The 15,285-nt window shown below is 45.4% G+C and overlaps 1 pseudogene; it reads right to left on the bottom strand.

Moving 5' to 3' along the window:
* Positions 1 to 4,803: 4,803 nt before the first annotated feature.
* LOC118893893 lies at positions 4,804 to 5,459 on the bottom strand (annotated as a pseudogene).
* Between the last annotated feature and the right edge of the window lie 9,826 nt (positions 5,460 to 15,285).

Raw genomic sequence — 15,285 nt, 5'->3', positions numbered from 1 at the left:
GAAGCCACTGCAATGAGAAGCCCGCGCACAGCAACAAAGAGTAGTCCCTGCTCGCCACAACTAGAGAAAGCCCACACCCAGCAACGAAGACCCAATGCAGCCAAAAATAAAAATTAATTAATTAAAAAAAATCACTTAAAAAAAAAAACGGCCGTCAAGGAGAAGGCCCTGTGAGGTTCAAAACTTTTGAAGTTACAGCCCCTGGCCTATGAGTCCACAGGGCCCTCTGTGGGCCCTCATGTAGGCCCCCAAAATGCCCATGTCCTAATCCTGGAACCTGTGAGGATGCTACCTTACATGACAGTCAGGATTTTGCAGATGGGATTGAGTTAAGGAGCTTGAGTGGGGAGATTATCTAGGTAAGCCCAATGTAGTCACGGGGGTCCTTACAAGAGGAGAGCAGGAGGGCAGGGGTCGGAAGGAGAGAGAGACAGAGCGAGGAGATGGAAGAAGGGGCCACAAGCCAAGAACTGCAGGCAAAGACAAGGAAGCGATCCTCCTTCGCAGCCTTAGGAAGGACCGTCTCTGCCCACCCTTGTGGTCTTCTAACCTCTAGGACGGTGAGATAATAAATCTGTGTTATTTAAAGCCACTAGGTATGTGGTGATTTGTTACAATGGCAAATAGGAAAATAATGCCGGTACCAAGCTGGTGGGCTTGGAGCATCCCGGAGGCGTACTTGGGTTTAGCAAAGTTGCATAGAGTAATGGGTGATAAAGCCCACTACCTGGAAAGAGCATGGGCAAAGCCTAAGACTTGATTTGGAGTCACTCACTAACAATTTTCAAGCCCTCACCCAGGTTCCACTCAATTCAGATACCAGACCAGCTTGTTCCATAGGAGCTGGCAGGTTACAGATAGGATGGAGACATTGAAGCTAGGAAGGTAGACATTCAGCCGTGATTCCTGCATCATAGCAGGGAAAGGAGAAGAACTGAGTACCAAGCTGTGGTCCAGGAATCTCAAGATTGTAAATAAGTCCTTCCATCCATTTTGAAGCCCAGCCCAAAGCACCACAGTCTATCTGCCTGTCGTCTTTCTGTCTCTCTCTCCCTCTCTCTCTTCACACACACTCACTGGGGGTGTGTGATTGAGTTGGCTCCCAGCAAGGTGTCTTGGGGAACCCTGTTCTAATTAAGCCGGAGCACCAGCTGGGAGGATGAAGGGGTGGATAGGAAGGTCAGTTTGGGGGTCAGGCACAGCAGGTGGAGATGCAGGAGGGCTGGGTGCTGTCATAGGTACAGTTGGTGCACTGTTCCCCAGAGACCCTGTGTGGGAGTCTCATGCAGCTCCAGGAACAGGGGACAGCCAGGCAAGACGTTGGCCAGTGGGGACGGAGGGGGTCACAGAGAATCTCTGCAGCAGAATGCCATAGCTGCAGTGATTCTTCTGGCTCTCGCCTACCTGACTATGGCAAAACAGTGGCGCTGCTATGGCGTTGAGTGTCTGTAAGTGGCAACTTTTAACTCTGTGAATGACCTGCAGCTGAGGCCTCTGTGGTCCGGTTGAAAGAGCATTGTCTCTGGGGCAAGGCCGGCTGGGAAGCAAATCCGAATTCTGCTCTATATGATCCATGGATTTTTGTGCAGGTGACAGTGCCTCTCTCAGCCTCAGTTTCCTTATCTTAAAAACTGGGAATCATCTTGTAATACTTGGAGCAGGATTGAGGCAAGGACCAGTGGAATCGATGGGTGTGGAAGGCTCAGATGCGGTGCCTGATTCTAAGTGGGGATCGGAGAGGTGAATTCTGCCTCTCACCACCTCCCTCCTTCGGGGTGTGGAGGGTGACGGCTGGATTTCGGACTGGGACGGCGATGCTGAGACGGAGGGAGGGAGGGGGGAAGGTGGTGCTGAAAGCATAGGCACCACCTCGTGCTGTGCCTTGACTGCCACCAGGGAGCATCTCAGAGATGGGGACGTGGTTGTAGGCAAACTTTGACCACTCGTACGTGTGTCGGCCTTAGCTGGTTCTCCTGCTCTTATAGCAAGGGCTGTGGGGTCCACCAGGCCAACAGCCAGCCCAGCAGTCTGAGAACTGGACCAGATCTGTGCTGAAGGCAGCACCGAAGGGTCTTAGCAGCACAACTCCCTGTTGACATGAGTATTAATCTTTAAGAACGCTCCCTTGAGTCCCCCAACTAGAAGAGGAAGAGGATGAGACAGGTGAGCCAGCAGGCTTTTCTCAATATCATGGGTATTTATCAGTGATTGGAAGGGCATAGGGGAGACACACACACACTTTAGAGGTTGTTCAGTTGGTTATTTTCTTCAGGCTTCAAAAAGATGTAAACCAACACAGAGAGATTCCAAAGTACCGTGAGACACCCAGAGTAGAGCTGGCTACAAGGCTGCCACGATGCTGGAAGAATTAGGGGACGGTGAGGGGTGTCTTGATTGTTGGGGTTTTGGGGAGTGGTGGGAGGTGAGATGGGACGCTCAGGATGGAATTAGAATAAGAAACAGTTTGAAAGGCTGAGGAGTGTAGAATTGAACCTGGGGTCCACCTGGGCAATTAGTTCTCGTTCCAGAAGGACTCAACACCCCGGAGGTGGAATGGGGCAAAGACAAAGATCTGGGCTGGGAAGGAGCTGTTGTGATTTCTCCTGACCACCTCTTTCTCCTCACCTTTCTCTGTCCCTTCTCTCTCCCACATGGTTCTATCCCCCCACTCCACACCCCAGTACTCCTTTCAGGCAGCCCTGTGCAGTCTAGACCCCTCTGCTCTGAGGATCGTCACAAGTGCATTGGGGTTCTTTGGGAGTAATTTATTAACTAGGATACATGTTGGGTGCAGGCCAGGTAAAGAGCTACAGATCAGATGTCTGCCTTAACATCACCTGCTAGACTAGGAGAGTGTCTTAACTAGGCCTTCTGAAGAAGCCTGTTTCTCCTGAATTTCTGCCAGACATGTCTTGGCTGGAAGAAAGACAAGCCCACTTGGGATGTAAAGGCTCCCTTAGGAGCTGGGTCAGCACCTTGCTCTCCCAAGGTAACCAGGGTGGCTCTCCTAGTCCTCAGCCAAGCAAGCAGCTGACTGCAAAGCCACGGTTGGCCCCAGAGAAGAATAGGTGAAAGCAAAGGGATTCATTCAGTTTTATGCCAGAAGTTACTGCACCTCGTACAATCTGTATCTCAGTTTCAGTTTCTTATTGTGTGATCTTTCTTTCTTTCTTCCCCGGGTTCTTTTTCTGTGTTTCCCAGAATATATATATATGTATTAATTTCCTAGGCTGCTATGACACAGTACCACACACTGAGTGCCTTAAAACAAAAGATATTGATAGTTCCAGAGTTCTTCTGGTGGCCAGAAGTGTGAAATTGAGGTGTCGGCAGGGTTAGTTCCTTCTGGACGCTCCGAGGGGTCTGTTCCAGGCCTCAATCCCAGCCCCTGGTGGCTGCCAGCGGCCCTCGGTTTATGGTTGCATCCCTCCATTCTCTGCCTCTGTCATCACGCGATGTTCTCCTGGTGTGTCTGTCTCTGCACCTCTGGAACGTTGGTTATATCTGTTTCCAAATAAGTTCACCTTCATAGCTACTGGGGATTAGACCTTGAACATACCTTTTTGGGAGACACACTTCTGCTCATCACACTATACGTACTGAGTCCTGCGCACAAAACAGTGTCAGGCATGTAGGGAGGGTTCAACCATGCCTTGGTGAACAAATCAACGAAAAGACCAGGCATTAGAAGGCAGAGGAAGAGAACATTGCAGATCATTCTCAAACCACGCATTGAAAGGGCTTCTGTTGGGATGGCTGGGCCTCTGCTTGTGTTTCTTAGCCCCCAGGGGGCTGGCCTAGCTTGTCCACATGGTGGTCATGCCATGTCTCCAGCAAGTCCAGTGCACAAGCACTTTTCAGGCCTTTGCTTGCATCACGTTTGTGAATATCCCATTGGTTAAAGCAAGTCACATGGCCAAGCCCAGATTCAAGGAGTTGAGAGGAAGACACTTCTTCATGCGAGGAGCTGCAGACACATCGCAAAGGCCAAGTACAGAGGGACGGGAAAACTTACTACAACCATTTTTTGCAGGTAATCAACCATAGATTTTGACTGACATGATCTCTTGTATATGCAGTATAGTAAAATATGTATATATTGCCACTTGGTTGATAACTTTCTTCACAGAGCTGTAGAATATTCTAGAAATTAATTGCACAGGCTTGCAAGCTACATGGCCTGGGTTGCAATTCTAGCTCCAAGACATACAAACTCTATGAACTTTGACCGACCTTTCTGTGCCTTAATTTCCTTGTGTATAAAATGGGGATAAAAACACCTCCTTCCTAGGGATGTGGGTAGTAAGGATTAAGTGAGTTAAGATATGAAAGTGGGGCTTCCCTGGTGGCGCAGTGGTTGAGAATCTGCCTGCCAATGCAGGGGACACAGGTTCGAGCCCTGGTCTGGGAAGATCCCACGTGCCGCAGAGCAACTGGGCCCCTGGGCCACAACTACTGAGCCTGTGCGTCTGGAGCCTGTGCTCCGCAACAAGAGAGGCCGCGATAGTGAGAGGCCCGTGCACCGCGATGAAGAGCGGCCCCCGCTTGCCACAACTAGAGAAAGCCCTCGCACAGAAATGAAGACCCAACACAGCCATAAATAAATAAATAAATAGAAATTTAAAATATGGGAGTGTTTAGTACAGTACTTAGCACATGGCAACCGCTAAATAAATGCTATATGTTTTAATTAATATCTTGGTTTGCTCTTTTTTTTTTGACGGATATTATTTAATGATGGTAATCATTTTCTGAAAAGTTGTACCAATATCAATTTTAGGTAGAACATAACATGAAATTATTTCATGAAATATAGTTCATGGTCTCCTGACATCACTCCCGACAGAAAACTTCCAGTCTATTTGCTGTTTCTTGGCTGATGAGACATTCATCCTTTAATTCCCTGATTGTCTTCCTCAATGATTTTTGGAAACGTTTTTCTCCATCTGAAACATTCCGCAGACTTTCCTTGGTATCCTCTAGCTCGCTGATCACTTGATCTGATTTATGCTTACGTTTCTTTGGACTGTCCGTTACACTGTAGCTGTGCTCAGAAATGAACTGGGGCTGGAATTCTTCCATACACGAGGAAGCACCAGCACAGTGGTGACTGTGGTTTGTGGCTGGAAGGGCTTGAGGGTGAAGTTTTTCCTACAGTGAAGCTTTTCTCTTTTCCCCTGTAAGTGAGATAGAGAATTAGAAGCTATGACTCCAGGTTTTGTTTTAATATTTGGAGCGCTTCTGTCAAAAACTGTCTTCTTAAGGTGCCTTGAACACAACACATCTCCTTTTTTTAGGCTCCCAAATGCCTGCAGCATTCACATCACATCTTTTCTTGCCAGTACCCATTTTCTTTTGATGTTTTCATCTGTGGGGAATACGTGAAATGTCAGTCCTTTTAACTTGGAATTTGGTAAATAGCGAGAAGCACATCCAATGGCCGAGCAAGATTTCACCATGGTTTTAGCGACTCATACCAGAACATTAGCGGCGAAGGCAGCGACTAACGCTCACGACAGAGATTGCGCCTCCCCTCGCTTCCATCCCATCAGCCCTCTTGGTTTGCTCTGGAACTCACCTGTCCGCTAATGTGTGCATGGTGTGTGTGTGTGTATATGTGTGTGTGTGTGTGTGTGTTGTACGTGGTGTTGCAACAGGGAGGACAGGATAGTGGCAGGGTCAGCAGAAGGATGGAGCCTGGGTCCAAGGTGTCCGGGGAAGGTGACTGGGAAGATGTCGGTGCCTCCATCTGGGCTCAGCATGGGAGGAACTGGCTTGCTGATGAGAAAGACTTGACCACTCTTCCTTCCCATCTCTACCACTGCCATGGTCATTGATTCACTGCCCCCAGGAACGAAAAGAAATGCCAAAGAGTCGCACAACCCCTTTCACTTTGCAGATGGAAAGTTGGAATGCAGTGAGGCTTAGTGGCAAATTCCAGGTCACAAAGCTCACAAGTGCAGAACCGTGCATGTGAAGGGTGCAGATTTTTGGCTCTGCTGCAGTGGTCGTGCAGGTTCTTGTTTGTCTTAATTCATTCTACAAAGCATTGTTTTTTAAACATTTTACTTCTTGCCTCTTCAGTTGTCCTTTGTATGCATATCAGGTGTGTGTTCCCATTAGGCTGATCTATAGCATAATTTCTACACTAGAAAAGGGAGTTAAATAGAGCATTGAGGTGACTGTACTCATCTTAAGGTTATTTAAAAGCAATTACTACCATCAGTTGGAAGTGCTACCTCAGGCTACTGATAGTAATGTGCACCTAACAATCCAATTAGTTTGTAAATGGATTAGTTTATATCTTGACCAATGCATTTGCTTTCAATTCAGTATTATATAGATCTAAAGAGCATCAGTTGTATCCGTTTATACTTTGTATCATGTGTTGCTTCATCTTTAAGTAGAGGATTCACTCATTCCCTTCCCCCATGAAATGTTACTTCATTTATATTTTTGCTTCCTAAACTATGATTCATGTCTTTTTCAGTTCCATAATCCTTATTAAATCATTTCAGCTCTTTCTGTAGTTTTCAGGATTTCTAGCTGGTTTATATTCAGTATCGTTTGAGGTACAATCAAAGGTGATACTGTAACATCAGATCACATGCCAGCCCAGCCCTGTCTAAAAGCAACTTCCTGTGATGATGGAAATGTTCTAGAACATGAGGCCATTTAGTGGCTCGTAGCCACTAGGCAGATGTGACTCCCAAGCACTTGAAATGTGGTTAGAGTGACTAAGGAGTGGAATGACTAATTTTATTTAACTTTCATGGATTTGAATTTAATAGTCACATGCAGCTGTTGGCTGCCATATGGGATGGCACGGTTCTGGAGGACAAAGGACTGTAGATAAGCTGTGGAAGGTTTTGACCCATCCAAGGCTCTTTGTCACCCAGAGATAGAGGTCTTAGTGTCACCACACTGGACTCACCTGGTACAACCAGATTTTCCCTGGAGAAGGTCATTTTCTGGTATCTGGGAGGTCAAGGGAAACCTCCTGATACATGAAATTGGATGGATTCTTGTAGATACTCTCCCCAAATACATAAGTGATTAAGTAAAACAGTTTGTTCATCAGGCACCTGCCATGTAGCAGGAACATAGACAGGCTGGCTTCCCAAAGGCCTGGTGTTCAGGAGAAGGAAGCAAAATACACGTGTACCTGAGCTTCACACATAGTAGAGGCCGAAAGGCTGATTGTGTCTACCCGGGTGTGGCGTACCTGAGGTGTTAGATACTTTGGACCGTAGTTTATCCCGTTGTTTGACATCCATTACCTCATTTGTTCATTCAACAGATGTTTATTGAGTGTCTAGTAAATAATATTTGCTGGGGGTAACTAGTAAGTACAACAAACTCATTCCTTCCCTCCTCCATTTACTTATTTGCTTATCTATCTATCTATCTATCTATCTACTACCTACCTACCTATTTCTCTGTCTGTCTAGCTATCTATCCATCTGTCTATCATCTAATTTGTTTATTTCCTTGAGCTTTATTCACAGGGCTACAGTTGAACATTTGCATTCTTATCCAGTGTTACAACAATGTTTTAAAGATAACTCCACGTTTTCTCACATATTGTCTCAAATCTTCTCGGTGTTCATGCCAAAGTGTCAGATGTCAGTGGAGCCAAAGGTAATTTTCCTGAGGAAGGACATTTAGTGGAGTCTCTGCCTCGTGATGCAGTTTTCAGCTGTGGGAGCCCGTGAGGACCCACGTGTACGTGGGCGGTGAGGGCAGCTGCTCTCAGGCAGGAGGGAGAGCTGAACTGGCTCCTGAGAAAAGGAGGGGCGCAGCAGAAAGGAAGCACCCGCTCTTAACAGAGTCTTTGGGAATTCATTCTCCTCTCTTGATACGAACCCCCATGCTACTAAGTCAAATTCTGTGGTTCGTGTGATTCATCAGAAGATTTCTCTTTTCATCATTGCCCTGTACAAAGTGCTGTCAGCGGATACAAAATCAGAGATAACGGTCACCTGCTTCTTGCCTTGGCTGTTCTTAGAGCTCAGTCTCTTGGGGTGAGTTTTGCCGTCCAGTTGGGCTGTGGAGCAAGAATAAGTGAACTGGTTTTGCTGCACGGTGAGTTTGTAGTATGGCCAAGAAAGCAGCACAGAGCACTGTATCCGTGGTGGGACCATATTTGAAATCCCATATTATGAATATTGGATTCCAGAGAGGTGATGTGGTCTGGTGTGCTCTAAATGATTTTTCTTGTCTTTTTACAAATTTCTTACACTAACAAAATGTGTGTGTGTAGAACCCTTGCCGAAGTTAAGAAACCAAAGGGTGTCCTTGAAAATTCCCCTGTGTGCTCCTCTCCAATCACACCCCCTCCCCCAGAGGGAACCTCACTCCTGAATTTGATGTTAGTTAATTCTCTGTAGTTGTGTCAACATATGTTTGTAGCCCACAGTACTATCTTGCTAAGATCTGCATGCTCTTGCACTTTATGTAATTAGAATCACAAAGGAGGTGTTCTTCTGGGACTGGCTTTTTTCTCAACATTATTGCTTTGAGATTTATCCATGATGGTGTGTGTAGTTCGTTCTTCCATTCAACAAATAATTATCTGTGCAATTGCTATGCCCACTGATTCTAGGTCTGGAGCTAGAGAGCGAACAAAACAGGCAACCCCGTGTCCTACGGTAGCTTCATTCTTGTGCATGAACAAGATAAATAGACGGTGTAGCTGGTTAGATGGTAATTGGTGTCAGGGGAAAACTGAAGCAGTGAAGAGTAATTTTAGGGGAGATGCGGAGTTTCAGATGGGGGGCTGAGGAGGGGACATTTGTGTGAAAACCTGGGGATGGTGAGGGAGAGGGGCAGGGAGATGTCAGGGGAAGAACTTCCCAGGCAGAGCAAACAGGAAGTTCTGAAGCCCCGCAGCAGTGTTGTGTCAGGTGTGTTTCAAGTACTATAAGGAGGCCTCCGTGGGGAGAAAGCAGGACGAGCGAGGGGGTGCAGGCGGAGGAGGTGAGGACAGAGAGAGAGTGGGAGGTGTTGGAGCAGAGTGACATTCTGTGACCCGAGTTCTGACCAGATTTCTCTGTCCGTCGCGTGGAGCTCGCAGACCAAACGGGCATTGCAGTCCTGCTAAGGAGAGATGACACGGATGTGGTGAAAGGGGGTCATGTTTCGGTTGAGCGTTAGGTTTTTCTGATGAATGGGATCCGCGGTGATAGAGAAAGGACGATTGCTTTCAGGTGCTGCTTGTGGTGATGGGGAAGCCGGAGAGAGGAGAGGTTGGAGGGCAGGAAGGGCAGGACCAGGGCTCACTTAGGAGCCTGTCCGCTCTGCGAAACAAACTCAGCATCCTAGTGCAGATGGGAGGGTGCAGTTGGGCATAGACGTTAGGAGTTCAGATAAGAGGTCTGGGCTAGAACTAGACATTAGGAGATGCCAGCCTAGAGATACCATTAAAAACCTTCAGAATGGGTGATCATCAAGGGAGTGAGTATAAATAGGGAAAAGGTCCCAGACTGAGTGCAGAGACACTTCAGAATTCAGGAAATGAGAGGGAATCCTCAAAGGAATCTGAGTAGGGGCATCAAGAGGCTTCTGATGAGAGGGAGACTGGGCATGATCAGGAGCATCAAATATTCATGTCATGCTGGGGTGACATGTGCGCCGTGGTGACGTCTGTAAGAGCGGTTTTGGTGGAGCGGTGGGGAGAAACACCTGCTTAGGATGTGCGAATAGGAGGCTGAGGGGGAAAGTGGAGCCAAGGAAGGATTTGAGATGAGAGGGTAAGATGGGTGTGATAACCTCTCAGCGATATGCTGTTAGGAATGATCTAGTAGAGAAGTGGAATTCAATGATTTGAAAAAGAAAAGGAAAAATTTAATTCTGTGAAATGCCTACTAATGCCTTTAGCCCATTTGTTATTGGATTGTTTATCTTCTTCCTCTCTCTCTCTTTGTAGTTTATTATATATTCTTTATACTAATTCTTTGTTAGTAATGCGGTTGCAGATGCTGTAAATATCTTCCATTAGTGCTTTATATTTCACCTTTTTGCTGTTTTTCTTGATGAATAGGTACTCAGATTAATTTTACAATTTTTGATTGGCGTTTTTGTCTTGAAAAATGTGTTCCTACTACACATTTCCTATTTTTTTTCCCAAATAGTTTGTATTGACTTTCATTTCATTAAGTCCTTAGTTTACCTTGAATTGATTTTTGTACAGTGAGAGATAGGGATTAAATTTCGTTTACCTCCATATGGTAACAAATAGTCCCAGCGTTATTTACTGAGTGTTTCTTCTTTTCCTTTCTTCCCTCCTGCGTAGTGCAGGTTTCTTCTGGCCTCTCGTTGGCTCCAGAGACCCACGGGTCCATCCCCGCACCAACAGCCCACTGGTTCAATTACCATGGTGTATAACTAGTCTTATTATCGGGTAGGGTGAGTCCTTGCTGTTCTTGGCTCTGTAGACTTTTGTGTAAATTACGAAGTAAGATATTCAAGTTTCTCTGAAAAGCCTTTTAGAATTTTGATGAGACATTAAAACATTGTGCTTAAGAAGACTCTGGCCCTAATATGTGCAGCATAGAATTCTGGCTTCACCTCATACCAGTTTTGTGTCTCAGTTTCCTCATCTGCAAAACAGGGATGACAAAGATACTTCCTCATAATGGGAGGAGTAAAGAGTTACTGGCCGTGAGGCCCTCAAACATTCTCTGGTATATGGGAATCGCTGAGTATAAGGTGTCATAATTATTGTTATTTTTTATTGCACTTTCTTTTAAACTATTGATCAATTTAGGGAATGTTGACCTCTTTATACCACAAAGACAAAGACAAATTTTGAGGGATTTAGGGAAAGTTCCTCAGACCCAGGACTTGTGAGAGATCCTGAGACTTTCTTACCACATAGAAACGTGATATCTGAGTAAGTCTCTGTGGCATGAAATCATTTTACTGATGTAATTATAGATTATAAAGTAAATTTTATCAAATTTTATTTATAATAAATAAATAAAATTTATGTGTTTGTTAGTTTTTAGAATAATTTTTCTGCATGTCAGATTTTACTTTTTTATACAAACCAGATTTTTCCCTTCTGATATGAGCAAATCCTCACTGCCTTTTTTGGGGTGATGTGAATTCAACCTCTCCGGTAGGTTAACCCCTCTTATTATGTCAGGGTAGGGAATAAGTAAAAAATAATATACTTTGTGGAGAGAATTCTCTCATTTTCTGGGACTTGTAAAGACCTTATTTGTTCCAGGTGACAAGTTTCAAGTGGGATAAAAGGCCATTATTTGTGAGGAATGGCAGCTCAGATATAGCAAAGTTGCTGCCAGGAGTTGATGACGCAGAAACAATTTCTTTGGGGCAAGACTGTATTGAATGGGGAGTTATTAATGGCATTGAACTGTGTTATGGCTGTAAGAACAGTGTCTGTGGGACCACCCACCACATTCACTTGTGGGGTGGGCTGCTCTTTGCAGGTTACTATAAAAAAAAAGCTCTTCAAAAGTGGTTGCTTCAGACACTCTGCTTTCAGGCCATAAAGGTCATTAAATCAGTAACCCGTTATGCTCCAGTCAGAGCAGAATTGTAAACTCAATACAGAAGGCTTCTACAGTGCTGTTCAGTTAATTTGTTTAGTGGAAGGTGCCTTTTGGAAATTGTACTTAGGAGTCAAGCAGACATGGGTTCAAACTCTGCTACTTACCAGGTGGGTGATTTGGAGGACATTACTTAACCTTTCCTGTAATTTACTTTCGTCTTTAAAACTGAAACGATGGTGATGGTGATGATGCATAATGATTTTGGTGATGAAGGTAGTGATGACCATGATGGGGATTGTGACGACGAGATCCCCTTTCTCACATGATTGTCGGGAGGTTGAGGCCTAATCCGTGTAAAGTAACCAGCGCAGAGCCTGGCCCGTTAAATTTCAGGTGCCCTTAACTTCTCTCCCAAACCGTCTACTCTTGTTCTGGATTTGCTTTATTTGGGCATAAGTATATCAGTTTTATATTGCTGCTGCATCAAATAGTTATAACCTCGGTGACTTAAAACAACACACATTTATTCTGCTATAGCTTGGAGGTCAGAGGTCTGAAATCAGGTTCACTAGGCCAAGATCAGTGTGTCGAGGGGTGTTCCCTCCAGAGGCTGTAGGAGAGTGTCCATCCCTTTGCCTTTACTTTCTCTAGAGCTGCATTCCTGGGCTCCTAGCGCCTTCCTCCACCTTTGAAGCCCACAAGGTAGCGTCCTTTTTCACTGGTCTCATTGTTTTCCTCTTCTATATCAAATCTCCCTTTGTCGCTCTCTCGTAAAAACACCTGTGATTGCATTTATGGCCATCCAGATAATCCAGGATAATCTCGCCATCTCAAGGTCTTTAATGTAATCACATCTGCAAAGTTCTTGTCGCCATATAAGAAAACGTTGACTGGTTCCAGGGGTTAAGACCTGCATACCTTTGGGGGCCATTATTCAGCCTACCACACTAAGAATAAAGTAAGTTCAAAGTGAAAACACTATATAATGGTACCAGTTCATTAAAAAATAAAACCACCATGCTCAGCAACGTCATATTCCACGTCACGTCCCTCATCCATGAAAAAATGTAGTGATTATACATAGCAGAGTGATAAGAAAATCAGTTCACTGGCCTGGATCCTGCTGGGACTCCCTGGGAAGCCATTGGCAGTGCCAAGAGTAGAGGCTAAAGCTACTTGGAAATTATGTACTCTACATCTTTAGGGGCCAAGATTACCTTGGGCTTCAACCTCAGATGCTGTGTGTGGCTTTACTGGTTGTGTATAAAGATGTGAAGGACACCCACTGGAGTTATGCAGTGCACAACTAGTGTGGCTGTAAGTGGTGGACTCTGTGATGCCCACCAGACTATACACTCCAGAAATGTGCGGCCCATGTCTGTCTTGTATCCCCACTACCCGCCACAGTGCTTGGCATCGAAGAGGCGCTTGTATTTGGGGAAACAAAGGAATGAAAAGATGGGTGTTCAATCTGAGAACCACCAAGTAACTCCGCAGCTGTGGTACCCAGAAGGGTAGTTTCTCAGTATTGGCTGCACATTAGAATCATCTGAGAAAGATCTTTAAAAAAGAAAGTTCTAGGCCTGGACTCTGTTTACAAAGTTCTGATGTATTTGGTGTGGGTGGGTCTGCAGTATTACTACTGTTTTTAGAAACATCCCAGGTGACTTGACTGTGCAGCCGGGTAGCTAACCGTTGGTCTAGAGTAGTGGTTCTCAAACTTCAGTGTCCATTAGAATCACCTGGAGGGCTTGTTAAAATGCAGGTTTTCTGATTCCGCTGGGGGCTGAGATATCCATTTCTAACAAGCTCCCACCTCAGGCTCATGCTGCTGCTGTAGGGACCGTACTTGGAGAACCACTGCTCTGGAGTACAGTAGGTAAGTCCGTTCAGCGTGCGCTGGGGCAAACAGTTGGGGCACCATTCTAGAAGAGTATGTGTGTGTGTACGTGTGTGTGCGTATGTGTGTTTGTGCACACACAAAAGATATTGAGCACCCACTCTACACATTTTAGATATCTAGTTTTATTCCTTCTATCCAACAGCCTGCCAAGGTAGGCATGTTTAACCTTCAGTTTTTTAGCTGACAAACTTGAAAACCAGGGAGGTGAATTTTGCTTGAGTCATGCTTCATCTTTTCAGTATGTCACAAAATCACACCCTCCAGAGACTAGAGACTTTTTCACTATTTTGTGCTCAGCTTTTTTCTCCATTTCTGATCACGGCTGCTGTCCTGACCTTGGTGGCTGCCGTGAGAGGGCCCTGGGAGATTATCCTGGTCCCCCACTTATTCTGTATAAGGGGAACAGCCTCTGTCCTCCTTGCACAGCACACGTGGCTGCTTAGCTAAAATATCTTGAAATCGACTTGAATAGAGACACTGCACGCTGACTGAGACTTGGGAAATGACAGCAATTTGAAATTTGCTGAGCTTAGCATCATTCTCAACTTCTGATATTTTGACTAGGACTTTGTAAATTACAAGAGACATTTTTCAGGACCATACCACCTATCTTAAAGCCTCTGGGCAAAATTTCAAAGGACTCCCTCCTTGCTGGCTGCCCTTCCTGGTTTTCTGAGCCCTCCTCTCATTCCCAGTGTCCCTACCACCCAGAGGTCTATGGTCCCCAGCCTCCCTTGCTTGGGTCAAAAACCTGGACTCCATCCAGATGTATCCCAAACCTCCCTTTCATCTACTTTATCCAAACTGATATTGTCTGTTCTTGAAACACACAGCAACACTCGGCTAATGCAGAAGATTCTATGATTAAAGTAGTTTGCCCTCAGCTGTAAATAAGGCTCGATGCTCCATGGAAGTCTGAAATTTACAGAGGAGCTTGTAGTGACTCTCATATGTGGGACTATATGTGGTTAGGGGATGCCTGTGGACAGCAGATGCTGTGGACAGTTTCCTGACCTCCTTACCTGGACTGCCCTTAGTTTGATGGGGACTAAACAGAGGGTTTTAGGTTTCTGACCAAATCATCCACCCCCTCTGCTCACTTTAGCTTTGCAAGGAGGCTGCAGAGGGCCATGTCGTACTTGAGCTGGCCTGGCTCAACGCTAACTGTGAATATTTGAAACTTCACATCTCAACTCTGGAAGAAGACCTTCTTCTGAATCTGTTTTTCCCTCCTTACAAGGACTTTACGGGGCATAATTTTAGGCCTTTCAAGCAGTCGCTTTAAAAGGTTGTTGGCTACAGGGCTTTCCTCTGCTCACATCCCATTGTTCCCACAGTTCTCGGGATAGAGACTAGTAAAAGTTTGCTTATAAAGGTTTGCTGTGGCTCTTGGTTGAAATGTTGGCAGGAAGAAGGCTCACCCGCATCTCTTTCCTGAGGAGAGATTCCACCTGTGACAACGGGCCTGTTGAAAATCATGTCTGAAAACTGTAGCCTAAAGTGAAAAAAACAACCAAGACTAAACCGCCTGCCAGATTTAGGAGATTTGCTCTGCTGGAGAAAACTGTAACCTACAAATTTGAAGTGACACAGTGACTGTGGGAAATAAAAACTACACTTTGTCCTCCTTATTTCAGACTGCATTGTGCCCCCCCCACCCAAATTCTTACATAGAAGTTCTAACCCCTGGTATCTCAGAGTGTGACTGGATTTGGAGATGGAGTCTTTAAAGAAATAATTAAGCTAAAATGATGTCATTAGATTGGGCCCTAATCCAATATAATTTGTGTCCTTATAAAAAGAAGAGATTAGGACTCAGGCACACACAGAAGGAAGACCCCATGAGGACACAGGGAGAAGGAG

This window comes from Balaenoptera musculus, chromosome 4, assembly GCF_009873245.2.
Source record: "Balaenoptera musculus isolate JJ_BM4_2016_0621 chromosome 4, mBalMus1.pri.v3, whole genome shotgun sequence".
NCBI lineage: Eukaryota > Metazoa > Chordata > Mammalia > Artiodactyla > Balaenopteridae > Balaenoptera > Balaenoptera musculus.
This window is presented reverse-complemented; position numbering and strand designations above follow the sequence as displayed.